The sequence below is a fragment of the Alosa pseudoharengus genome, unplaced genomic scaffold, assembly GCF_046254945.1.
Source record: "Alosa pseudoharengus isolate Yale_2024_CS ecotype anadromous, Long Island Sound unplaced genomic scaffold, YU_APseudo_1.1 YU_APseudo_1.1_scf_2, whole genome shotgun sequence".
In the NCBI taxonomy this organism is placed as follows: Eukaryota; Metazoa; Chordata; class Actinopteri; order Clupeiformes; family Clupeidae; genus Alosa; species Alosa pseudoharengus.
Window position 1 is genome coordinate 24,731,226 of NW_027468663.1, and position 25,610 is coordinate 24,756,835.

The 25,610-nt window shown below is 42.9% G+C and overlaps 1 long non-coding RNA gene across 1 annotated transcript; it reads right to left on the reverse strand.

The window, feature by feature from the left end:
• Positions 1–8,069: 8,069 nt before the first annotated feature.
• Positions 8,070–9,254, reverse strand: LOC143135147 (uncharacterized). Its single transcript, XR_012988814.1, has 3 exons — positions 9,044–9,254; positions 8,354–8,447; positions 8,070–8,134 (listed from the first exon to the last, which is right to left on the reverse strand). It is a non-coding gene; the product is annotated as an uncharacterized LOC143135147 (long non-coding RNA).
• Positions 9,255–25,610: the final 16,356 nt, after the last annotated feature.

Consider the following 25,610-nt stretch of genomic DNA (forward strand, 5'->3'; position numbering starts at 1 on the left):
GATTGCTGGCACTCTAGGACAAAGCTCCCGAAAACAGCTTGGCATTCAATGAGTTAATTGGTAACTAACTCCGTAGCAAACGTTTGCTAACGTTAACCAGCCCAACCAACTAGTAGTGGCATGCTAGCCTAAAAAATGTCAGCACAAAACTCATCCGATACATCATTGTATTGTAAGTCTTGGACATGACCATTTAGGACATAGTTATACGCATCCAATGATTTATACACCCTCAGCTTCTCCTTACTGTAGACGCTCGGTTTTTTAATAAGGTAATTATAAATGTCCGGCCATTCAACTGAGGGCAAACCTGTCACGTCTTTCCAATCACTGAAGGTATCGATATAGGGGTCAAGTCATTTTTATTTATAAAGCGCATTTAACATGTACTTAGTACAATCCAAAGCGCTCCACACACAAGACATTGACACACAAAGACAAACAATGCTGGACGGAGCGGCGTAGTTGCCAGCGTACGTGACATCAAGACATAAACAAACAATTTACAAAACTAGATGTACCGCAGAGCGGTACAAAATATGACCGCCGCCCAGTCCAGCACATTTTTTCCACAAAAATAAATCACGCTGAAAGGCCTATATGATTCTAACTGTCTCACTAAATTGCATTACCCACACTCAATTCTCACTGATATCTGCTAGACAACAAGTACCAAAATATGATTAGTTCATAGATTTCACATGTAAAATTAATTTTATACAACCCCACCTCCATCTTGCCTGTTCATAATTCTGAGAAATTCTTGAATTGTGTGCATGTGTGCATGTACATGTTTATGTTATGCGTGTGTGTGTGTGTGTGTGTGTGTGTGTGCGTGCTTGTGTGTGTGCCTGCGTATGTGCCTGTGCATGCAAGCGTATATGTCTACTGTGCGAGTATGTGTCATACGTATGATTACTGTGAATGTATGTGTGTGTGTGTGTATCTGTTTGTGCACATGTGTGCACATGAAATGGGTTAACATGACCCCTGGAGGCAAACAAATGGAAAAAAATGGTTATCCTAGGCGCTATAGTTCTCAAGATATTCACAGAGAACTGTGTCTGCCCTACCCTCCTTTTGGGGGGTCCAGTCCAGCGGGGGGGCTACAGATCAAAACGAAAAATGACGGTTCCATGTTATCCATGTGGGGGTACATGCCCACCAAGTTTTGTGTACCCCGGTCTTTCAGTGTCCCGGGAATCCTTGTTGGTGTACGTCACTAAATGTACACATAAATTATTTTATTGTAAGGCCCCCCATGAACGAAAGTACACAAAACTTGGCATGCATTCGGAGGGTGTGATAATGATCCTACACTTTTCATTTCGTGCAGTTTTGACCTTGTCAGCCAGAGATATTGTGATAACACCTCATTTTTTGCTTTTTAATTTTATAACTAGGTGGCGCTATACATGAAATAAGTGGTATCGGGATGGGTTGACATGCCCCCTTAAGACCAACATACATAAAAAAGGTGGACCTCCTAGGCCCTACGGTTCTCGAGATATTCACAGAAAACTGTCTCCGGCCACCTACAGGCCAGTTGGTGTATAGTAACATAAATTAATTTATTGTGTGGCCCCCCATGAACGGAATTCCACGGAACTTGGCGTGCATTCAGAGGGTGTCATAATGATCCTACACTTCCAATTTCGTGCAGTTTTGACTATGTAAGGTCACAGATACCTGCGATTACAACACCTCATTTTTACTTTTTTGTGTTTAACTAGGTGGCGCTATACATGAAATGAGTGGTTATTGAATGGGTTGACATGGCCTCTTGAGATCAACATACCAAAAAAAAATGGTCCTCCTAAACCCTACGGTTTTCGAGATATTCACAGAAAACTGTGTCTGCCCTACCCTCCTCGGGGGGTCCAGTCCAGCGGCTACAGATCAAAACGAAAAACGATGGTTCCATGCTATCCATGTGGGGTTACATGCCCACCAAGTTTCGTGTACCCCGGTCTTTCAGTGTCCCGGGACTCATTGACGGAAATTTGGGCATGCGAAAAAGAAAAAATCTGACTAAACCTATATCACCGCCGCTTCGCTGCGCGGCGGTCATATTAACACAAGACAGGTGCCGGACAGAGCGGCGTAATCGCCAGCGTACCTGTGACCTCACACCAAGACATACACAAATAAACAGACATACAAATAGACAGTGACAGTAAAGCAAACCTGTCTTTACAAAGACAGTAGGCTTACAGAACAAGTCCAGACATAAAACAAACGGACTCGGTGCTTATGCAGACAAAGACAAACAAAAAAGTCCACAGGCAGGTGATAGTGCTTCGCCAGCAGTTTAGTCCACAAGTCCCCTTTCGGCCCCGGTGAGCAGATCAGCCAGCAGATTAGGGGGATGTGGGCGGCTCTCTCTTCTCTCCAGCATGGTGATTAAAAAGTCGCTTGCATGTTGTTCCCGTACGTTGCTCCTGGACAGTCCAGTGTCGAAACGTAGGCCTGCAGCTACAGTAGATGGCAGAGGTGTGAAAGTTGGCAGACGGTGAGTTGAGTTCCCTTGGCAGACGATGTAAAAGTTCATACCAGCAACTTCTCAAGGTTAAATCCTGACACAGCTCGTGCGTTGACGTCTGTTGATTACGGTGGCCAGTGTACTCCCTTTTTGCCCTTCCAGGCCACCGCAGTTGATGCTGTCTGTCAGGATGGTACCATCTGAGAAGTTTTTTTCAAATAATCCCCCGATCACGTACACTGACTGTATGTACCCAGCAAACACGTCCATGTGGGGCCCACATGGGCCTTACTTGGGTTAGTTGGGCTTCAGCTGAGCATGGGCTTAGAGTGGGCTTAGATGTTGGGGCCCACATGGGCAACCCAGATAAAATACACCATGCTAAAACTAAACATGGGCACTACATGGGTCCCAACTGGGCCACAATAAAAAAATATTAAAAAAAACAACGATAAAGCATGTTGATATGACATGCTGGTTACTGCAGTTATATAAAATTAACAATATATATTTAAAAATCTATTAGGTAGTAATCCGTAATGAGCCTTAAACCATTTTAATGTGGCTTTGTAATCTGTTTAGCTTTTTTTTTACTTAGTTAAACTTAGTTTACTTTGTTAAAAACTTAAGTCGTTTTTGATTTTGCACCCAAAGTTCTCGTGGTAAGCGCCTGCGCAAAGAAACTCCTCCCCAAGAGCCGTTGGAAAAGTTGAAACGTGACAGAAAAAAAGGTTAGGCTGTGACTAGTTTTATTCTTCTGAAATCTCCACAATTACCTACTTGGACGCACTGGAAGAGGCTGCTTTCATCTCGCAAAAGGTAAGAACAACTACAGTCCTTGTATAGATTCTTGGCCTAATAACTGAAAAATGCTAGCACTAGAATCTACATTCTGTAGAAAACTATCATGGCATAAGTGAACCAAACACTTGACAAGTTGGAGGGAGTGACAGTTGGCATAACGTTAGTTCTACAGCTAACAAGGCGAAAATCGCTATTTAGCTAGGCTAACGTTAACGTCATGTCATCATACTCTAACTTAATTTTTAACCATTTTAACCGGTGAGCTCAATGACCCTCGTTTCCAATATTGATGTTGAAAGTGCTTATTCAATATTAAAGATTATTTTGAATGACTGACTTGTAGAAAGCACTAGCTAACGTTAACGTTAGCTCTAGAAGCTAGTCTTTGACTTCTCAAAGGAATTTGAAGCCTTTGGCAGGAGTAACGTTAGTAGGCTGTTTAGAAGTTTTTTGCTGATTCAACAACTAAAATGTTTTGGAAGATATTGGAAACCCTATTTTGTTTGATTTATTTACTAGCCAATGTTAGCTGGTTAGCTGCTGGCCGAAACATTTTAGGCGGCAATGTTTTTTGATTCCGACGCAGGTAGAATCTAGCCTAGTCCTAACGTTAATAAAGTTAATCGATTATGTCGACGCATGCCAGCCAAAAAAAATGAATGATTTAAACATGTAATTTCGTCCATGTGATTTAAAGAATTAGATTTGATTGCAAGATAGCATCCTGTCAGATGTAATATCAATCCACAACCATTAACGTTATGGCAAGCGTTCAGTAAATGTGTCTCTTTTTTTACGAATGCCTTTCTATGACCGTTGCTGCTGTGATGCTGCCCTCATCCTTGTCCTGGTGTTATTCTGCGTTCGGTAACATTAGCGATTGAATTGGACCATAGACTATATAGAACTGGACAGTGTGGCTGCATTCTGCAGTGTTCTATGGCAGTGGTTTTCAAAGTGGGGGCCGCGAGGGGGTGCCAGGGGGGCCTCAGCAAGTTGGAAGGAAAAATAAAAGCAGCAAATAAATACATCTGAAAAAATGTAAATATACCTATTACTATGAGGGTTGTTATACAATTCCATTATAATAATGTGACCCATATCTGAACAGTATATTTCCCATGATAATGACTGGGAATGAGTGATGGCTCTCATATAGCAGAAGGTCCCAAATACAATTTTTACACACTACATCATGCTCGCGAAGTGCTTGTGGCTAAAATAATTATTAGGATTAGCTTTTAATGTATTTTTACATTTGCTGTAGTATTGTCGATGGGTTTAATAACACATCAAGGGCGTCCTTGGCCAGAACCTAGTGGTATTTGGGGGGCCTTGTCGTGGAAAAGTTTGGGAACCCCTGTTCTATGGAATTGAAGCCGCCGAAGGCGACGCCATCTTGGAAAATTTGGAGCCAATTTGAAGTGCGGCTGCGCAGCAAAAGTTGAAGCATGCGCAGTGAAGAGGAGTCGCGGTCAGGCACGCCCACTCAGTTGCCACTCAGCAAGTTAAACACGCCCATTGTCAAGTGAAACCCGGCCCCTTCTCCTTTCCACAACGCAGGTCGACTCAGTGCTGAAGGCTAGCTGGCTGGATGAATTTTGCGGCTGTGAGTTAGCTAAACAGTACAAACAACAATCGGTTCTTGTCTGGTAAGTGTTGCGTATCAACTGAAGTTTTTTTTGTCTATTGGTGTTCTTAAATACGTCTAAGAGAGCTTATTATGTTGATTATATATAGACTGACAATTTAGTATGGCGAATACTAATGAGCTAACAAAAGAAATACGGACAGCGAATTACATGCTAACGTTAGCAGCTACATTAACGTTACCGTTAACGGGAGGCTAAGTTAGTCGTTGAAGTGAAGATTAGCACACAGCTCCCGTAACAGTCGATGCATAATATACTTGGTTTTATTAGTTGTTGCTGTTTTCAAATATCTCAATGTATGCCATCTCAACATGGAGTAACCATTGACTGTACATGGGGATTAATAACACTAGACAGTCAGTACAGTATATGATGTGATAGATAAAGCAACGGTATGATGTGATAAAGCAACGCAAGTTAACGTTAATGTAATGTGAAGCATGGACCTCATCAACCTTATGTTAATGTAACTACTAGCCAGTTTGCCAGCGTTGCATTTTTTCTAACGTTAACGACAGACACCTCTGTTAGAGCTACTTCTGTGATGGTAGGTCGGTAGCATAGATAGACTGTAAAAAATAGATCGGTAGGTCGGTAGTTGTAGACCGCATAAGTGAATGATCGATAAATGAAACGCCACAAAGCCAGACTTTCGGCTGAGCAGGGAGGCCCTGGCAGTGCTGCTGGACCTCCTTCAACAAGAGCGAAGACACGGATGGGGTGCCACAATCGAGACCCTTGTTTTTTTGTTTTGGATTGCCTGTGGGACATCGTACAGGGTGGTCGCCAGAGCATTTGCAATGCCACGAGCAACTGTCCACCGCATCGTCCACCGAGTCACTGAGGAGGTGGTGGCCATTCGCCACAAGGTCATCCACCTCCCGAAGACCCCAGAGGAGATGGAGGCAGTGACTCGGGGATTTGCAGGGCTGGCTCGACATAGAGTTTTCCAGCAAGCTGCTGGAGCAATCGACGGCTGCCATGTTCGCATCAAGGCACCAAGCGGCCCTGATGGTCAGTGCTACAGGAACAGAAAACTGTTCCCATCCATCATCCTGCAGGCCGTGTGTGACCATCAGGGCCGCTTCATTGACACCTATGTGGGCTGGCCGGGGTCGGTCCACGACTCACGAGTGATCCGGTACAGCCCGCTGTATAGGCAGTCAGCGTATCCTCGCTGTGGGTACCCGTGCCTCCAACACCCACTCCCCCTCATCACTCCCTACAAAAGGCCGGTACAAGGTGTGGGAGCTCAGCGATTTAACAGGCATCATTCCAAGGCACGCTCCATTGTAGAGCGTGCCTTCGGAGTGATGAAGAACAAGTTCAGGACCATCTTCCAGCAAACGCTGATGGTGCACCACACCTTTGTAAGTTCTCAATCTCTTTTTTTTTTAGAACAAAAGTAGATAAGTCAATCAAACAAGCTGATTTCAAATTACACTTTTTAACATTAACTTTGTACCATTTCAGGTCATAACAGCATGTGCCATCCTCCACAACATCTGCCTTGGGGCTGGTGAGATCGTGCCCCAGGAGAATGTGCCTGTGGAGGATGTGGCCGAGGATGAGGGGGAGAACGGTGTGGAGGCTGTCAGTGGTGCACGCTGGCGGGACCAACTGTCAGCTGAAGTGAATGCCCTGGAGGAGGAACCTGACCATGCTAGAGGTAAATTACAAATGTTGTTTAATTGAGATTTCTTTATATTACATGTTTTGTGAAAATTTAGTAGAGTGTATATCTTGATTACATATCTTGTATCTTGTCACAAACTCTTAGACATGGCAGCCGTCGATTGAGCCAGCCCTGCAAGACCGGTGAGTGGACGATGCGGTGGAGACGCTCTGGAGACCACCCCAAGACGATGTCCCACTATTGTGGCACCCCATCCAGGTCCAGCAGCACCACCAGGACCTCCCTGCTCAGCTATTGTATATATTGTAATTAGTTGTATATAGTCTTAATCTTAATTTTAAAAAAATAATTAACTCATTCATTGGATAAATAAAATTGCCCAGTAATTATAATTAATACTAATCAAAATAAACAATGAACTGTTGATGTATTTACAATTTTTTTTTATTTTTCGACCAGTCTCTCCAAAAGAGAGAAGAGCCTCTCCATTCTCTCCTTTCCATCTTTCTCCCTCCTCTCCTCAGCATCCCTCTGCAGCCTCATGTCCTCCCTGATGAGCTCCATGAGGTTGTCCCCTTTCCTTTTCTTGCTAGGCCTAGCCGCCTCCTCCTCCTCTTCATTACCAGCCCCACTTGGCCCTGGTTTGTCCTCAGGGATTGAGGCGATTAGGACAGGAGGCTGAATGGATGGCCTCTGTCCTAAAACCTCATCCATGAAGACCGGTGAGTGGACGATGCGGTGGAGACGCTCTGGAGACCACCCCAAGACGATGTCCCACTATTGTGGCACCCCATCCAGGTCCAGCAGCACCACCAGGACCTCCCTGCTCAGCTATTGTATATATTGTAATTAGTTGTATATAGTCTTAATCTTAATTTTAAAAAAATAATTAACTCATTCATTGGATAAATAAAATTGCCCAGTAATTATAATTAATACTAATCAAAATAAACAATGAACTGTTGATGTATTTACAATTTTTTTTTATTTTTCGACCAGTCTCTCCAAAAGAGAGAAGAGCCTCTCCATTCTCTCCTTTCCATCTTTCTCCCTCCTCTCCTCAGCATCCCTCTGCAGCCTCATGTCCTCCCTGATGAGCTCCATGAGGTTGTCCCCTTTCCTTTTCTTGCTAGGCCTAGCCGCCTCCTCCTCCTCTTCATTACCAGCCCCACTTGGCCCTGGTTTGTCCTCAGGGATTGAGGCGATTAGGACAGGAGGCTGAATGGATGGCCTCTGTCCTAAAACCTCATCCATGAGGACAAACCAGGGCCAAGTTTCTGCTGTGGGTTTCCCCCCAACCCCCTCACCACTCCCTGGGTACTTGCAATCCTACCGTAGAAATCCAACATGGCATTCAACAACAGCAAAACAAATTCTAGCAAACCTTTATTTTCAATTTGAACATCATATGTTACATTTACATGACATTTTATGACTTTTAAGTGTGCGTAGGGTGTGTTATATGTACATACTTTATATATATTTTTTAAATTGTCCCACTTCTTTTTAGCCTGTAAAGGCTTCACTTTGTCCGCCAGCCCCAACTTCTCCAGCAACTTCCTAAGAACATACAGAGAGGCAGAGAGAGAGAGAAATAGAAGACACTTGTCTAAGGGTTCAAAGTTGAAAGGTAGTTAAATATGACAGGGGGCACATCACCATCCATTGGTTACACTAGCTCATTATCAGAAAAGCCTGGATCAATATCACTACACCATGAGGACTAAATGGTCAAGTAAGTGAAAATAGAAGTGGGCAAATGGGCTATTGTGGACTTACCCCCATCCCACACTCGCGGAGAACTTGGCACCTGTAAAAAGGTACTCCATCTCCCCCCTCAGCTTTATAAAAGCCTCGGTATTTTCTTTGCTCCCTAACACAAGACAAGAGGACAGGTGAGCATTTTTTTCACAACTGTAAAGTAGGCCTATAAAGTTCTGTTACAATGCGGCTATAATTGGCTACTACTTTGGGTTAATGTAGCGTAACACCAACGCAATCGGTAACCACCACCAGTTACCAGTCTGCAGTAGCCTGTTCCCCTGGTAAGTAATGTCTGATGAGCTCCACTAGATAGACAGATAGATAGATACTTTATTGATCCCCAAGGGGAAATTCAAGAAACACTGATAACGTTCGTATTTTCTCAGGTATGTGTGAACAACCGCTACATTTCTCTTAACAGTGTAACGTTATCCCATGTTTTTCGCTTTTCTGGCAAGACATGCTAACCGAACCTGTAAACCGGCGATAAACTTTACAAAAAACAAAGAAATTATACACCTGAAGTGTTAGCATGCTAACGTTTATGATTGAACCTTTCAAATTGTCAGTTTAGATTCACGACAACTGTTAGCAGCTAAGTTAACGTTTACGTCAACATTAGGTCTCAACATATAGTGACATTCACAAACGCCCCATATGTAGGCTAGTCAACATATTTTAGACAAGTTTAAACTCAATACTTACATTTAAAAACGTACTCCTCAGGTGCTGACTGTCCCGCCATTATCTTCTTGAATGAATGAAAGAAACGTCACAAGCGCGTTCAATGGTATTTCGGAATGTTGGGGACAGGTAGGCCGCGAAGCATACACCCGATGCGCACTCCGTTTCGGGGAAAAGAAGGGTGGATTTGTCGGCCGAATTCGAAGGAGCCCACGAAATGGGACAGCACTAGTCGCGCCACTATGACGCAACCGGTCTACGAATCTGGCCTTAGAACCATGTAGCCCCTGAAATGAGACACGCTCAATGACTCATATGTATGTGCGATGAGCCAGGCAGTCGACTCTTCCACCTCTGATTACGTCCGCCCAGGGCCTGAAGTTAACTTTTTTGGCCACCAGCCACTGTGGCAGGTGAATTTTGAAATCCACCTGCCACAGTGGTTTTTTACCAGCCAAAATTATTTTGTGCCCAAAATAAAGGTGAACGACTCAGAAAATGCATAAGAATGGTTCTTGAACTTGTACAGAATACACATTACAGTACTCAAGTAAAAGTAAAAAAGTACTTTGTTAATAAATTACTCAAGTAGGTCTAACAAGTTACTTTGTTGTAGGCCTACATTTTTATATTTTTGATGGACCTTTAAAGGGATACAAAAGTATCCTTTATGCCTATTTGCTTTTCTCCTCCTCTGTAGGCTAATCATATAGTCAAACATATTTTAAAAGCCCAATTCAAATATATTTTATTTAATACTTTGTCATGGCCAGAATAAGCATTACGTGGCTATGGATTGAAAAGCAGTCTTCCAATACATTGCAGCTGATTCTTCTGCTTTGCATTGCTAGAAGTCTGTTATAACTCCACCATACAGACAATGTAACCTAAAAACAATGGCTATATTATGGGTAGACCTATATTTAGGCTATAATAGCCTAGGCATATCCACTCGGGCAGAGCGACAGAGCAGGCTATCTGTTTTCTCAGCCGACCGTCTCATGTCATGTCCTGCAACATAAATGAATGCTAGGCTTTTTCTAACTTGTATGCTCGATTTCCAGTGCATTTGATTTGCTTGTAAATTAAGTTGTAGGCCTACTTTCCTTGTCCAATGTGATTGTTGAACGATGCTGGCCAGAAATGAATATACGTGAAAGTTTCCGTGTCATGTCATAGCCTACCTCTAGTCTCGTTGCTACTCTGGCAGCCTCGCCAGAAGATGCAGCAACTGTACGTCATTGTGTTAACTGAGCTGTTAGCTAGGCCAGGCATTACTTTTATAATCGTGGGCTAACGCATTCTGAAGCCCTGTTTCTTTTCTCCTGGGAGAGGTGCGCTTTTCCCTCTTCGAGATACTTTCTCCAATAATAAACTTTGTACTCGTAATGTAAGGCAATTGAAATGTAGCGGAGTAAAAGAGTAGATTATTGGCTCAAAAATGTACTTGAGTAAGAGTAGAAGTAGGCTACCGTTTTGAAAAAGGAAAGTCGTTTGCCGTTCCTCGAAAAAAAAATGTAACGCGTTAGGCTACTACCCACCCCTGCAAATGGGTTTGATCTCGCTTTCTCCGAGCCTACAAACGGCAATCTGGACAGTGCATCTCCTTGCTCAGTGTTGTGTTGTCTTATTGGCTACCCGCCAACGTGGCAGGTACATTGACAGTTTCACCCGCCAATCACAAAAGTTACCCGCATTTGGCGTGTGGGCGGGTGCCAATTTCATGCCCTGCGTCCGCCTATTCTTGTTTGATGGCTAGTAGACTCCATATGTGACCTGACGACATTCACTCCCATCCAGGTGACATGTGTTGTCTTTTTACAGACGTGGCAATAAGCCTCTTGGCTGTTGCCAACTAGCCTAAGCCAGTCTTTGAATCTCGAGTCCTCTAACCCAGTGTTTTTCAACCTTTTTTGTGCCACGGCACACTTTTGACACTTCAAATGTCCCACGGCACACTAACATCCTGTGTGAAGAAAAAATAAACATACCATAGCCTAAAATTTCAAATAATACACAGATATGGCCTTATTATGGCTTCTATGCAAGACCTGTTCAATAAAACAAGCGCCCTCTGTTTCATTTGTAGGTGACTATATCTAATTTAATTGTTGTTATGAACTGGATATATGATGATTCTGTGAATACTGGATATGGGGCCCTCGTTGTACAATGCCTGCATACCACAAATAGTGCAATCATACAATCAATGAGAGCATGTGGTTATAAATTCTTTGATGCAACAGAGTTGCTTTTTTGGGCCAGTGAGTGACATTTGGGTAATTTTCTGCGGCACACCTGATGATCTCTCACGGCACACTAGTGTGCCCCGGCACAGTGGTTGAAAAACACTGCTCTAACCAAATGTCCGAAAAATTTAAATTCCCCATGACATCATCAATGGTAGCGAACTTTTGGCAACAAGTTAGGCAGTAACAGTGGCGTCGTTAGACCTGGGCATTCGGGGCTAGCCCCGGATCCTCTGGGGATAGCCCCGGATCTATGGGCCGTCAACAACAACAACAAAAACTCTAATCGTGAATGAAATGAATAGCCCCGTAGAAGAGACTTTTGTGTTTTGTGTCCATTGTGTGCATTAACAGCAGCGCAAGAAAATCTGACGTGATCTGGGCAGGTTTAGAATCATTTGTTGTTGCAAAATGTTGCAATTTCAATTCTCCTCTACGCTATTACGCATTGCTGTTTCGTGCTTCTACTAACTAGCCGTAGCGAAATAAGTGTACAGAAGGACAAATGGATATTAGAAGTTTCTTTGGAGAAAAAAAAGGGCAGAGCAGGGACAAGAAGTGGAAACTCAGTGTGTCATCATCTCCCGCAACCCAGGAGGACATTTCAATCAGCTCAGTTTCAATATATCGTGATTTACTATTGAATCACATGCGCAGTAAATATGGTACGAGACGAACGCTCACACCTGTGCACTTGACAGAGGTGCATGACGATGTTTATTCTAAAGGTTATTTTAATGTCATATTTTGGGTGTTGTATGTGGTGCACTTTGGCAGAGACGTTCTCCTTACACGGTCTTTAAACATCAAAATATTCAGAATGCCGTGACGTGAGTCATTACAATTGGCCTTCCTTTTCATTCTCAAAGTAGGTTAAAATTGCATGTTCATCAGCCCGATTTTCAAAATCTCTCGGGTGAGAAACCCCCGAACAAAAAGGTCTCTAACTTCTGGGCTCTAGGCCCGAATGTTTTCAAAAGCTAGCGACGCCCCTGGGCAGTAAGCCAGCCGTATATCCAGTTTGAGCATAGAGTTTGAGGGGGCGCTAAAAGTTTTTACCGTGAACGCACACTGACATATCGCCCAGGTCCTGCTCGCACATATAATGAATATAATATGAATAAATTCACGCAAATATTAGGAGATAGGCCTGCACTTAACACAAATGGAAAACATCATAGTTAGTGGTTCGAAAATGTAATACCTCATCAGATGACGTTTATTACTTTGTAATACTTTTAAATGGCCTTAAATTTTGCTAATTTCATTTACTACCTTTTAATACTTTTTACAACCCCGCGGACACCCTGGGACAGTGGCATACGCTATGCTGAACCTGGCTTGATCCAGGCATTGTAACAGTGCCTTTCAATGTTGGAGCAGTGGCAATATCTCAAAAGCTCTAGGAGAGGGCTATTCAACTATTGGCTTGCGGGTTGAATGCGATTTGTTGGATTTTACCTTTGGCCTGCCTTCGATTCATTAAAAAGCTGCTTGTTTGTCAGGATACTTTTTCACTGATTTATTTAAAAAAAAAATATGAGCTATGAGTGTGAATGTTATATATTCCATCCCACAAATTATGTTTTACTGGTTTATTTGACAAATAATCTATATAGATTTGCTCTATAAAGACCTTATGTCTGTTTGGGATTGTTTTGTGAGCCTGGGGTTGTTTTGAGAGCCTATTGATGTAGCCTATCTCAGAATAAAGGAATACTTCGTATTACTCTAAACCACCATCTGTAAATCAACTGTATACTACTGTCTACATTGCACTATATTTCTTGACCTGTCTCTGTATGTTTCATCACCTTTCTATACTTTGCCTCACATTGCAACACAGCTCAGATCTTTGGTTGCTATGAAGGCCAGTCGTTCTAAATGTATGGTTGCTATGGCCAAAGGCCAGTTCTATCTCTGCTGTGGTCAAGCGGGCATATCGTAGAATTCTGATTAAGCTTATCTTAAAACATCTCTATTTTACTTAGCCCACTTCCCATACAGTGGGTCCCATTAAGAAGTGGCAACTTCATTCACCGTGATTACCGTGATTCACACAGCAGCATTATTAAATTAATCTGTCACCATATGTCACGTTTGCAAAGAAAACATTTTAATTTGATTCGCATGAAACATTACATTTCATGTACATGTTGACAATGAGTAGGCTAGTTTTGGTTGTTGGTGGTGTTATTGCATCCCTTAGTTATGCCTACAATGCAAGTTCCCTCGCGATTGGAAGCTCCTGTAGACAATAGTAGACGCATTTCAAAACATCGCGTTAGGAGTCCTTGCCACTTCTTTTAAGCCGTCACAGACGTAGGTGCTACTTTTAGGGCTAAAGTGCTTCGTGAATTACTGTTAGTAAAAAAAAAATACCAGTCCTAAAGTTACACGTGACCAAGTTACGAGTGCAAGCATCTCATATCAAATGACCATGGCATTACGAAGTTGTCCTCAGTGTTCCGTACAGTGTTCTACCCTCAAAAGACACGGTATTACGTACTCCACACTGTTCCATACAGTTGATCTTTTTTGAAAAAGGATATAATCAATCATGTCCATTTAAAAAAAATGTACGTCTCCCTGGAAACCTTGTGTTGTCTCCTTTCTATTTTTCGTCATTCAACGGACATTGAAGAAACAACACCCTCTACAGCCAAGTAAGTATGTCTACACCCACACTTTCACACGAAGATTTCTCAAAATGGCACCGGGGAGGGTTTGACCTTTGTCCCTAAATGACGTGGGGGAAGTGTTTAAACAAATGTAGCTAATATATGTTACAATATATGTCCGTGTTATAGATCAAAGGTTAATGTAGACATGTTGAAAAACCTGTATCGGTTTGTATCTAGTTTTCTAGCGTAACATTAACGGACAGTTTTTACATATTTTCATGGATCATACATAACATTAACGTTACTGAAGTCCGCGCGATTTATAAGACAAGTCTTGCACGATGAGACCGGGATGTTGTTGATATTAAGTAGCTAGCTAGCGTTGTTTGACAGCCAGATAAGACTATGCTGTAATCACACATAGTAAAAGTTCGTATCTAGTTTCCTAACGGACAATTTTAACGGACAATTTTTAAAATGTTTTCATGGGTCATACGTTTGTATAACCTGACACTTGCCAGATGAATTTCGAGCTAGGCGGAACGAAATTCATCTGGCGAGTGTTAGGTTTGTATGGAGGATAAAGGTAAACCGACTGCGGTCAATGCTGCCATCGTGTGGTGCTTTTCGGTGGTTTTTCCAGGCACTAACAGCAAAACTACAAAAACACATCTAAATCTCTTGTTTTAATGCAACAACAGAGAAAGCAAGTTTTTGTTATGCTCCAGCAAGGTGTAAGATACAAGATGTAATCTAATAATAATTACTATAATTATTACATCAATATACTAATAAAATTAATTAAATTTAAAGTAAAATTAATAAATAATAAATTATTTTGTTTGTGCCTTTATGTACTTTTTACAGAAAAATGCCACGTCAAAAGACGTACACGGAGGAGGACATGGAGAGGGCCTTAAGGGCTTTGGAGGAGGGGGGCAGCCTCCGGAGGGTGGCTGCCCAATTTCATATCCCCCACACCACCCTCCAGGACCGGAGGAAGGGGAGATATGCCCTCCAGCCCCACCCCAACCGGGCGTTGATGCCGGACAAGGAGGAGTACTTTGGTACATTTTCTGGATGGCAGCCCACGCCTTCCCGATTACTAAGTCGGTGGCGTTGGTGCTGACCATCCAGATCTGTAAGGCGTTGGGACGGCCCAACCCATGTGTGAACATGGAGAAGGGCCTGAGTAAGATGTGGTGGAGCCGGTTCCGAGCTCGCCACCCCACCGTAGCCTCCAGGAGGGCCAATCCACTGGAAAGGGAGCGGCTCCACGGGGCTACGGTGGAAAGGGTGGACAAGCTCTTCCACATCTGCCAGGCCCTTTATGACCAACATAGATTCGGCGGGACCCCTGAACTGATTTACAACTGTGACGAGACGGGATTCGGCGACAAGGGCCACTCCAGGCAACGTATCCTCTGCCACAAGGGGCAGAGGTGCGTTTACGCGCAGCAGGTGACCTCAAGAGAACACATCACCGTTCACTGCTGCGCGAACGCTGCTGGGGAAAGCATACCCCCTTTTGTCATCTTCAGGGGGAGCTTCCCCAGCACAGCCTACGGCCTGGAGGGGCCCCAGAACGCACTCTACGGTGTGTCGGAGAAGGGGTACATGGACAGCGACCTGTTCCTGAAGTGGCTGGGGCACTTAGTCAAGTACGCCCGGCAGGAGCGGCCCCTCCTCCTTTTCATGGATCAACATGAGGCTCATGTTGGGACGGGGGTGGTCGACTTCTGTCGGGCCAACAGGATCGAGGTGGTGTGCCTGCCAGCGCACACCACCCATGTGCTCCAGCCACTGGATGTGGCGGTGTACGGCTCCCTAAAGGCGGCGTTCTCCAGGCTGGCGCGCAACATGGGGCTGGTGAGAGGCGACCTCGTCATCGGCAAGCGGCAATTCTCGGCGGTGCTAAAGTACGCGCTGGAGGAGGCCTGTACCCCCCATAACATCACCAGTGGGTTCAGACGGACAGGCTTCTTCCCGCTGAACAGGATGAAGGTGGACGAGTCAAAGGTGAACTAGGGAAAAAAGACAAGTCTACAATCATGAAAAGTTCATCAAGATCAATTTTACAGCATTTACATACATTTCTAACAATGTCTTCATTTTGTGCTTTTTTGTTGTTGTTGCAGCTCGTCAAAGGCCTCCGGGACCGTTCAGCGGGTGGGGAGTGTTTTGACGCCCCGGAGGACACTGACGAGGACATGTCCACCCCTCCTTGCACCGTCGAGGGCGCCGCTGCCCCTGCCGCCTCCACCAGCACTACAGACAACAACTGCGCCGCCAATGCCGCCTCCAACACCACCACCGACGCCGTACCCGCCACCAACGCGATACCCCTCTCCACCACCGTAGCAAACACCTGCGAAGTCGCCACCACCACCACCACCCCCGTCTCGTCGCCACGGGGTCCCGCTGCCACGACCACCACGCCTCGGGGCCCAGTTGCCTCCTCCTCGTCCACCACCACTACGGCCGGCGCTGCTGCTGCCACCACCGCAGCCATGGCCACCTCCACCACAGCCGCCGCTGCCTCCACCACCATCACGGCCGCCGCTGCCTCTACCACCACCACAGCCGCCGCTGCCTCCACCACGGCCGCCGCCGCTGCCTCCACCACCACGGCCGCCGCTGGGACCACCACCGCCACCGGACAGTGCCCGACCTGCCGCCGCTTCCCCAACCCCCTGGTACGTTCTGGGGTCATCCCGGCAGCACTAGCCGACATCCTGCTGCCGCCACATATAGAAACGCCGGCCAGGGGGAGGGGGAGGAGGATGCCTCAGCCTGCAAACGTCATCACCTCAGACCCCAATATGCAGGCAAGAGCCGAGAGGGAGGCTGAGGCATCCCACATAGAACAACAGCGGCAGGATCGGGCAGCCCAGCGCATGGTCCGGCAGCAGCAGGCCGCTGCTACACAGGCAGCAAAGGCGGCTGCGCGCGCAGTGAGAGAGGCCGTTAGGAGGCAGCGCGAGACGGCACAATTCCAGGCGCGGCAGGAGAGGGAGGCCCGTCAGGCGGCCGCTAGGGAGGCTCGGCTGGCCCAGGAGTCTGCGCGAGCAGGTCCTGCAGACTGTGCCATGTGCGGGCGCATGGCACCTGCTGGGGGGTCCGGCCAGGTGCTGTGGCTGGGCTGCGACAGCTGCACCCTCTGGTACCACGCACAGTGCGTCGATATCATCTTGGTACCAGAGGGTGAGTGGTACTGCCCCACGTGCCACAATATGGCGGCAAGGTAGGTGGCCCTGCAGCTCGAGCTGTAGGTGGCCATGCAGCTCGAGCTGTATTGTAAATATGTACATTTGTAAATAGTTCTAATTTGTAAATAGTAATTTGTTATAATTTTGTTTGTTTGTTATAATTTAGTAGATTAGATAAATAGTAGATTGTTAATGATTGTTCATCAATAAATTTGTTCTTAATTGTTCTCCAATTTTGTACTCAATTATTCCTAATATTTTGTTCTCAGTTTTGTTCTATATTGTTCTGTCTTGTTAAATGACCTGTTCCGGTGAAAATGGTGACTTTCCCCCGCTACGCCTAGCATCCCCAGGCGGAAAACCAACCTTGCAACATTGAGACTACCGTCCCGGAAAGAGAAGTGAGAAACAAGAAACCTTACCTTGTAACATCCACATAGTTCTACCAAACTTATGCTAACCGTTCGCTAGCTTGTAAACAAATCCATGTGCTTTATCATTACCTTTTCCCACAGTATGAAATAGCATAATGCACAATTTCTCCAGCAGAGGGGGGAATCCTGCCAAGTTTCCCTTTAATATTTTGTTCTACATGTTCTGGTCTCACAAGGACTGCATTCAACTGTTGCGGTGTTCCTGGTCTTACAAGGCCTACTTGAAATTGCACTTTATTCACTACAAATGTTGCTGTGTTCCTGGTCTTACAAGGCCTACTTGAAATTGCACTTTATTCACTACATCCACTTTGCAGTTGTCTTTGATGGCACAATGAATGTCCTATGCTGTGATGCGTTTCATTCACATTGAACCAGAGTTGTCTTATGCTACACCCGGGTTGGTTCTCAGACAAGGCACAGTTTCTGTTCCTATATTTCTGTTACAAGCACTTGATACACTTTGAAATTTAAATAACATATTTCACTACTGCACCCAGAGTGAGTTGAGGAGTTTCCGTTTATTATTTCAAAAGTAACCGAGTTCAAAGTTAACAGTTAAAGGACTTAAAAGTATCAACTTACTTGCCAGTATAGCTAAGCTACATGTTGGCTAATTTAAAAATGATCCTAACCACGTAATTAATCAACAAAACGCTTCATTAACGATGTAATCTTAAAAATAACAAATCTACCAACATTGAACGATGTAAAAATCACCGTCTACGGTGTAAAGTGTTTGTTTAATTTGTGTCCAAAAGTTACGTACGAAACACTGTTACGACTCCGCGAATAAACGTACGGAACACTGTGGCTGTCAACATCCGGGATTTCGGGCACTAAGCTCAATAAATCGCTCCTAGGATTGGTCACAGTTCACAAAGGTACTCCAATGAGGGCTTGTTTTGTTGACAAGACCTTCCTCTTTTCAATGATGTATACCGGAAGCGTAGTGGTTACCGTCTCACTCAATCATCCTGACGTAAGTGTAATAGCGCGCCGATCCTGAGGGGGCAGACTGTACGGAACCGCGTGAACTTTTTCTAGCCACACAAGAAATTAATGATACTAAATCTCTGCTTAGCATGCTTCTCCGCTTAGCATTCTAATAACAGAAGGGGCACATTTATGTTGACCACTACAACATGACTCATTATGTCTGTAACGTTAACTGTATAAAACACTTACTTTCATAAAGGACGCACACCATCCAGCACATGGAAACCGATATTTTAGGTTCTTGGCCACAAACTCAAAACGTGTCTCTCTGAAGCCCTGTTCTAGAATCTTTGCTCTGAAGGCTGTGTTGCTAAGGCAACATCAAATAAACGAAATGATAGTCTTTCAGTATTAAATGTGTACGTGTGATTCCGAATGGATGTGTGTGGTTTGCAATTATAATAAACAAGAAATAACATTTCCAATAATTTCCCATGATAAATTACATAATATTTGCACCTTCCTTACTTGTGAATCTCACACCGTATTTCAAGTAGGCTACACTAGTGAAATGTAATACAATTGCCACCTAGCGTTCAGATAGTTCTAGGCTATTTAACATTAACATTGCTTTTATTCTTTCGTCAACTCCATGCTTTTAGGAAAACAATCTTTTTATCATAGTTTCCTCTTCAATGAGCGATTACCAGCTCGTTTTTGTAACAGAGATAGCAGTTTATTGTCCCTAGGTTTACAGAAACACCTATTCATATTAATACGTAGCCTATGGAGTGCTGCCGACCACTGTTCATTACATGGCCCAGAATGCCTTGCATGTCTTTACAACAAAACAACACAGTAAAACATAAATGCCCGTAAACATATGCATTTGCATACTTGTAACATTTTTAATAATACTCTCCCATCATGATATGTAACAATAATGAAAAATGTAATTTGAATACAGTCAATGTGAAAACAACTCTATTATGTAAGCTATATATAGCTACTGTTCTCCTTGCTATTTCAGTTCGTAGTCCATCCCATGGCAGAGCAAGGATTTCATGATTGGGCAAGGTTGCCTGGAGACATTGTGGCTGCCCAGAGACATTGTGCATACATGGAAGGCATTGTGATAGAAAGTGAATGGTGAAAAGGTGAATGGTGTGAGTTACCAAATACCTGTGGGTGGTTTGCCAAATGATGGAAACTTTTGGAATATTTCTTTTTTTTTTTTTAGCTTATGCACCCTCACACTGGAGTCCCCAGTTCATATACAAAATTTGGTATCGATATGTGACAGTGTTCCTGAGATATGGACGACTTCCTGTTTCGGAGCTTCGCCGCCGATTTCGTTTGGCTGTGACGGGCAAACGCTTTCGAAAATCAAAAATCCTTCCGCTAACATTTGTGAGGCTTGGTCCAAGGATAATGTATGTCAAGTTTCGTGGCGTTCGGACCAAATTTGTGACCTGTGAAAATGTAGTTTCGCTTTCTGTTCAATCCAATATGGCGGACGAACGACACGCCCACCTGACGTCATCTTCGCGACCAACTTACACCGGTACTGACCGGACGTTTTAAAGTTGGAACGGTGTCTCTGTCTCAAAGGGCCTAGGCGCTAGAGCTGACAAAAAATTAGGGAGACGGGAAAAATAATAATAAAAATAATAATAATAAATATAACCGCAAGCGGTGATTTACGGGGTCCGAGCAAAACGAACATGATAGCATAGCTTTTTAGTTTTACATATGCTTTGATTGTTTGGGAACAATTTTTCAAAAGAAATGTGATCGGATTTCGGTTATCGGATTTCAGTTACCGGATTTCAGCTATCGGATTGGATCAAATCTTGAAAATGGGTTGTTCAAAGGGAAACAAGGATCCTGAAATTGGATTAGATCACATAATCTATTCTTGGTTTTGATCTGGATAAAACCTTCACTTTGTGTCGTTCAAAACTTTTGAGTTGGATTGGAATAAATTTGATGCATAAAATTAGGATTACCCTGTGCTGTAACATTATAGTGTGCTAACCTCCACAACCCAACAGTATTCTAACAATACTTGATTCTACAGGACTATTTATTTGTTGTGGATAAGATGAAGGGTTTGATAATGGAAGGCAGTGTTTCCCACATAATTGAATTGTATTTGTGGTGGTGGGTTCTGTGTCGGAGTCAATAAGATAAACAGCGTATAATTATACAGTTATACTTGCCTTGCACTACAAGTCCATATTGACAAGTAGCTGTAATGCTGTAATGTTATAGTGTGCTAACCTCCACAACCCAACAGCATTCTATTCTAGTATGCTAACCTCCACAACCCAACAGTATTTTAACACTAATGCTTCAGGTGGGATTTGAACTCTCAACATAAGGATGACCAGTACAAGGCATTATCCCACTAAGCCACTGTCAATCCTACATCTTTGCCAGTCACATTCACATGGTGAAAATGTGTATTGGTAAACACAAGAAAAACTCCAAGTATACATTTGACAATAAAATGAAGGGCTTTCCTGAAAGAGAACACCTGAAAACGTTTGGAAATTCTGGGACAATTAGACATTTGTACAGAAGAACAGTAATGGATGAAATATAAATATGATAGACTTAATGATGAAGGAAAAATAGTAAACAAAGAAGTTCCCCTATATGTCTTCGAGTGTGTCGGCATTCTGATTCTTGGCAACTAATGAGTGTGAATGTTGATTGCCTGATGTCATTCAGGTGCTGTTCAATGGTGTCAATCTTCAATAACCAATAGCATGTGCATCTTGAGCTTCAAGCTCTAGCAGGATTCGAACTCTCAACCTAACAAACACCAGCAGTGTGTAATGAGTGTGAATGTTAATTGCCTGATGTCATTCAGGTGCTGTTCAATGGTGTGACTCAGAAGGCTCAATGGTATGGAGTGATGACACGGAGATGGCAGGTTTCGGTGCAACACAAGTTAACTTTATTTGAGTTTCAATTCATCTGTTCTTTTGTTCTTTACTTGTATGTGTGCTGCATCAAAGAGGAAACAAACAGAAAATGGAGTAATCAGTGAAATGGGGTAAATCAGTACAGATCCCAACTCACAAACAAACCAATTGACATTTGAACAATAAACTGAAATCATATGGCTATATAAGGTACAACTAAACAATACTTTACATCCCAAGTCAACCAACATCACCTAATCATCTCTCACATGGGACTCCAACACACCAAACCAACAAACAAAGACCTTAACTTTACACATGATGGCAGAGCTACTCTACAAACTGATAAACATCACAAAAGTCATAGTGAGGGTGATTAAAGTGATGACTTACGTTAACTCAAAGACGCACACAGAGCAGGACACACTGGAGTGCTGGGTTGAGATGAACAAAAGAGCGAACTGAGGGCGAGCAAACAATTTATCCTGGTCTGAGCCCCTGCTCCGGAGCTACAGGGTTTCCCAGCGGGTAAACTTTGGAAAGATTTGCAAAGATTTGGAAAAGATTTTTGAAAGACTACAGTCTCAGACCCTCTCACATCTAAAGACAAGTAGTAGAGTTTTAAGTCACAGACTATGATTTTGCAATGACTAGGGATCTTGCAGGGTCACTATTTACAAGACTGCAACATGATTCCTTTAAATTATTACCCATTGTGCAATAGATAAACAGGAACTGAAAATTATAGCCTACTAAACTCAAAGTCGTATTTTCATGTTTCTGCAGCATTGTTTCATGCGTGACATCCTTAACCGATATAGAGTTGTTCTGTCAAGTGGAAGAGCCGACTAAATATGTATAAGAAATGACAAATATTATAAGAATAACAAATAATTATAGGCTACAGCTTATAATTATACAGTAATACTTGCCTTGCACTACAAGTCCATATTGACAAGTAGCTGTAATGTTATAGTGTGTTATCCTCCACAACCCAACAGCATTCTATTGTAGTATGCTAACATCCACAACTCACTAATGCTTCAAGTGGGATTTGAACTCTCAACCTAAGGATCACCAGTACAAGGCATTATCCCACTGAGCCACTGTCAATCCTACATGTTGGCCAGTCACATTCACATGGTGAAAATGTGTATTGGTAAACACACAAGAAAAACTCCAAGCATGGAGGGGCGATTAGACATTTGTAGAGATGAACACTAATAGATTAAATATAAATATGATAGACTTAATGATGAAGGAAAAATAGTAAACAAAGAAGTTCCCCTGAATGTCATAGAGTGTCTCGGCATTCTGATTCTTGGCAACTGATGAGTGTGAATGTTGATTGCCTGATGTCATTCAGGTGCTGTTCAATGGTGTGAATCTTCAATAACCAATAGTATTCGAGCTAGAGCCTAAAGCACTACCGGGGATTCGAACCCTCAACCTAACAAACACCAGCACTAGGCATTATCCCACTGAGCCACTGACAATCCTACATTTTGGGTAGTCACATTCACATGGTGAAAATGTGTGTTGGTAAACACACAAGAAAAACTCCAAGTATATATTTGACAATAAAATGAAGGGCTTTCCTGAAAAAATACACCTGAAAACTTTTGGATATTCTGGGGCAATTAGACATTTATAGAGAAGAACAGTAATGGATGAAATATAAATATGATAGACTTAATGATGAAGGAAAAATAGTAAACAAAGAAGTTCCCCTATATGTCATAGAGTGTGTCGGCATTCTGATTCTTGGCAACTAATGAGTGTGAATGTTAATTGTCTGATGTCATTCAGGTGCTGTTCAATAGTGTGAATCTTCAATAACCAATAGCATGTGCATCTTGAGCCTAAAGCTCTAGCAGGATTCGAACTCTCAACCTAACAAACACCAGCAGTAGGCATTATCCCACTCAGCCACAGACAATCATACACATTGAGCAGTCACATTCAAATGGTGAAAATGTGTGTTGGCAAACACACAACATCAAGAAAATTCCTAGCATACATTTGACAATAGAATTAAGGGCTTTATAAAAAAGAGTACATATCTGAAAATGTGCACTGTTAATGGTATCCACCTAATGATGGTTGTATGGTTGTTATCCAAGAAAAAAAAATTACTCATATAGGAATATAGGTGATATAGGAGAAATGGGCTGAGTGGTCGAACTTTATTGGCCCATATCTCTGAAATGGAACAACGTATCCAAATTCTTTTGATAACTTTTGTGAGGCTTTGTCTAAACATTGTCTGTGAGAATTTTGGTGAAGATTTGATAATTTTTGAAGCCTGTGAAACTTTTTATGATGTTTGGCTTTTCTCTGAAATTGTGGCAAAAGTAAACATTTTTAGAGCATAAGACCAGGGTGAAAAAGATGCATCTGAATGTAGAGATTAATATGATGAAAGAATTTTGAGTCTAGGTGAATCTGGTAAGGAGAAATAAGCGTTTTTGACAAGAGCGCCACCTTTGGGTGCAGTACCCCAAATTTGGGTTATGGGTAGTGGGGGGTACTGGTAACAATACTTGAAAATGTCAAGTTTCTAGGACTTACGGTTTATAGGAATATAGGTGATCTAGGAAAAAAGGCCTAAGTGGTCTAACTTTATTGGCCTATATCTCTGAAATGGAACAAAATATCAAAATTCTGAGCGATAACTTTTGTGAGGCTTGGTCTAAACATTGTCTGTGAGAATTTTGGTGAAAATTCGATTATTTTTGAAGAGTGTGAAACTTTTTATAATGTTTGGCTTTTCCATGAAATTGTGGAAAAAGTAAACATTTGTAGACCATAAGACCAGGGCCAAAAAGATGCATCTGAGTTTAGAGATTAATATTCTGAAAGAATTTTGAGTCTAGGTGAATCTGGTAAGGAGAAATAAGCATAATTAACTTTTTTTTCCAATAGCGCCACCTTTGGGTGCAGTACCCCAAATTTTGGGTTATGGGTAGAGGGGGGTACTGGTAACCATACCTGAAAATTTCAAGAGTTTTGGAGTTACGGTTTAGGCTGCAGTATGACTTTTACAGAATTTTGGCCAAAAAATGAACGGTACAGAAACAATAGGGTTCCTGCAGCTACGCTGCTCGGACCCCTAATAAAACTTAAGAAGAACAATAAGTGTGCTTGCAAGCACACTTAATTACATAAACAATTACATAAACCTGTTGACCTAGTCAACCAAAACATAGGTGGTGAGCCTATCCAACTTTCCAATAACTGCAAAACCAAGACACCCAAACTGGTGGTTGTTATTCCGTTTGTCGTCACCAAACAAAGACCGTTGAGAAAACATAAACACCGCACAGCCTCCTATTTTCTCATTGGCACACACCCAATGAGAAATGCTTCTCCAGCAGTGCAATCGCAGGTAACAACGATACCTTAACGCATTTTCAGATACCGCTGTTCTGAGCATACTAAGCAAATTATTAAGCTATGGTCCAATAATGTGTTCACTAAAACACAAGTAACGTTATTTGTCGGGCTGATTCATAAATGGGCATACCGAGGTTGTCGACCTAGCAGGCTAGGTGGCGTTTATTGCCATTCGCAAAACTAAGCAAGAGTTAACGTTAATGAAACTTAACATCGCCTTCTCCAGTGACAAAGTGTATTCAAATGAAGTTGCAACGATGATGGCGGCAATCACTGGTTACGATGAAAACCAAAACATAGGTGGTGAGCCTATCCAACTTTCCAATAACTGCAAAACCAAGACACCCAAACTGGTGGTTGTTATTCCGTTTGTCGTCACCAAACAAAGACCGTTGAGAAAACATAAACACCGCACAGCCTCCTATTTTCTCATTGGCACACACCCAGCATTATCGCATGAAACCCTCACACACACAGCTTAACATGTATTAATATCACAGCAAAGAAAATAAGTTCCCCAAGTACTTGTACGTTTAATCGATTACTTCTTTTAATTCGTTCACGAATCTGTCATACCATTTTAAGTGAACACTTTTCCTCCTCTATACCCAATGACCTATAGACGTCACAGGCATATCAACACTCTTAATGACACAAACTTCAATACTCTCATTAATGTGAAGCTCTTCATTTCTAATTCATCTAATACATTAGCTTTACTTTGGTTCTTTTTCCCACATAAAGGAGTAAAGACTTTTTGCTTTCACCTGGTCAGAATGTCTTCACTGCATGCAGGGTGCGTGC